Raw genomic sequence first — 3,134 nt, 5'->3', positions numbered from 1 at the left:
CATTGAAACTCCTCCCAGTATTCTCCCAAGCAATACAGAAGAAAATCCAAAAGGAGAGTGCAAGGCCATTGATATAATCAACATAGCCGAATGCACAAGGGAGGAAGAGGACGAAAATCCTAGTGAGGATGACCTCCTGGGACATCCCTCAAGCAAGAAGGAGTTTCCTATTAAGGATCCACAGGAATCTGAGGCTCATATAGAGACCATAGAGATTCCACTAAATCTCCTTCTGCCATTCATGAGCTCTGAAGACTATTCTTCATCTGAAGAGGATGAAGATGTGACTGAAGAGCAAGTTGCTCAATATTTAGGAGCTATCATGAAGCTGAATGCCAAGTTATTTGGTAATGAGATTTGGGAAAGTGAACCTCCCTTGCTCATTAATGAACTAGATACCTGGATTCAGCAAACTCTACCTCAAAAGAAACAAGATCCTGGCAAGTTCTTAATACCTTGTACCATAGGCACCATGACCTTTGAAAAGGCTCTATGTGATCTGGGATCAGGGATAAATCTTATGCCACTCTCTGTAATGGAGAAGCTAGGAATCATTGAGGTACAACCTGCCTTGTTCTCATTACAATTGGCAGACAAGTCATTGAGACAAGCTTATGGAATAGTGGAGGACGTGTTAGTAAAGGTTGAAGGCCTTTACATCCCTGCTGATTTCATAATCTTAGACACTAGGAAGGAAGAAGATGAATGCATCATCATTGGAAGACCTTTCCTAGCCACAGCAGGTGCTGTGATAGATGTCAACAGAGGTGAATTAGTCCTTCAATTGAATGGGGACTACCTTGTGTTTAAGGTACAAGGTCATCCCTCTGTGACAAAAGAGAGTAAGCATGAAGATCTTCTCTCAGTTCAGAGTCAAGAAGAGCCCCCACAATCAAACTCTAAGTTTGGTGTTGGGAGGCCACAACCAAACTCTAAGTTTGGTGTTAAGACCCCATATCCAAACTCTAATTTTGGTGTTGGGACTATACAACATTGACCTAATCACCTTTGTGGCTCCATGAGAGCCACTGTCAAGCTATTGACATTAAAGAAGCGCTTGTTGGGAGGTAACCCAATTTTATCTAATTTTTATTTTATATTATTTTATTGTTATTTTGTGTTTTATTAGGTACATGATCATGAGGAGTCACGAAAAAAATATAAAAATTAAAAACAGAATCAAAAACAGTAGAAGAAAAATCACACCCTGGAGGAAGCACAGGCTGGCGTTCAACGCTAGTAAGATGCATCTGGCTGGCGTTCAACGCCAGAACAGAGCATCAACCTGGCGCTGAACGCCAGAAACAAGCAACATTCTGGCGCTGAACGCCAGGAATGTGCCTAGAGGAAAAAGCTGGCGCTGTAACAAGCATGAAACTGGCGTTCAACGCCAGAAACATGCTTTACATGGGCGTTGAACGCCCAGAATGTGCACCACACGGCGTTTAAACGCCAGAATGGTGTGCAAAGGCATTTTACATGCCTATTTGGTGCAGGGATGGAATTCCTTGATACCTCAGGATCTGTGGACCCTACAGGATCACCTCAGGATCTGTGCCCACAGAATCCCCACCTACTATATTCCTACCTTACCTCCTAATCCTTTTTTTGTGATGACTATTCCCCATGTCAGACTTTCCAACACTCTTCACCAATCACCTCAATCCCTCTTCCCAATCACCCCCTTCACCACTCACATCCATCCACTCTTCCCCATAAATCCCACCTACCTTCAAAAATTCAAAACCATTTTCCCACCCATTCCCACCCTAAATGACCGAACATACACTCCCCCTCTCCCTATATATACCCTTCCATTCTACTTCATTTTCACACAACACAACCCCCTCTTCTTTACCTTGGCCGAACCTACATCTCTCCCTCTCTACCATATTCTCTTCTTCTTCTTCTTCTCTTCTTTCTTCTCTTGCTCGAGGACGAGCAATATTTTAAGTTTGGTGTGGTCAAAGCACAATCTTTTTTGTTTTCCACTACCATCAATGGCACCTAAGGTCGGAAAATCCTCTAGAAAAGGAAAAGGGAAGACAAAAGCTTCTACCTCCGAGTCATGGGAGATGGAAAGATTCATCTCCAAGAGCCATCAATACCACTTCTATGATGTTGTGGCAAAGAAGAAGGTGATCCCTGAGGTCCCTTTCAAGCTCAAGAAAAATGAGTATCCGGAGATCCGACATGAGATCCGAAAAAGAGGTTGGGAAGTCATAACCAACCCCATGCAACAAGTCAGAATCTTAATGGTTCAAGAGTTCTATGCCAATGCATAGATCACTAGGAACCATGATCAAAGTATGAACCCGAGTCCAAAGAATTATCTCACAATGGTTCGGGGGAAATACTTAGATTTTAGTCCGGAAAATCTAGCAACCGATCTGAAGTTACTGTGGATCAGGCCATCATGATTCATAGCATCATGATTGGAGAGGAAGTAGAAGTTCATGTGGTCATCTCCAATGAAATCTACAAAATAGCCGACAAGCCCTCCACCATGGCAAGGCTAGCTTTTCCTCACCTTATTTGCCATCTATGTTACTCAGCTGGAGTTATCATAGAAGGAGACATCTCCATTGAAGAGGATAAGCCCATCACCAAGAAGAGGATGGAGCAAGCAAGAGAGATCCCCCACGGTTCTCAAGAGATGCATGAGGAAACTCATCATCAAGAAATCCCTAAGATGCCTCAAGGGATGCACTTTCCTCCCAACAACTATTGGGAATAACTCAACACTTCCTTAGAAGATTTGAGCCACAATGTTGAACAATTAAGGGTGGAACATCAAGAGCACTCCATCATTCTCCATGAAATAAGAGAAGATCAAAGAGCAATGAGGGAGGAGCAACAAAGGCAAGGAAGAGACATAGAAGAGCTTAAGGACATTATTGGACCTTCAAGAAGAAGACGCTACTAAGGTGGATTCATTCCTTGTTCTTATTTCTTTCTGCTTTTCGGTTTTTATGTTGTATGTTTATCTATGTTTTGTGTCTTTACTTCATGATCATTAGTATGTAGTAACCATGTCTTAAAGCTATGAATAAATTCCATGAAATCCTTCACCTCTCTTAAATGAAAAATGTTTTAATTCAAAAGAACAAGAAGTACATGAATTTCGAATTGAT

This window comes from Arachis duranensis, chromosome 5, assembly GCF_000817695.3.
Source record: "Arachis duranensis cultivar V14167 chromosome 5, aradu.V14167.gnm2.J7QH, whole genome shotgun sequence".
Lineage (NCBI taxonomy): Eukaryota > Viridiplantae > Streptophyta > Magnoliopsida > Fabales > Fabaceae > Arachis > Arachis duranensis.
The sequence above is the reverse complement of the archived record's forward strand: the minus strand, read 5'-3'. Positions refer to the sequence as shown.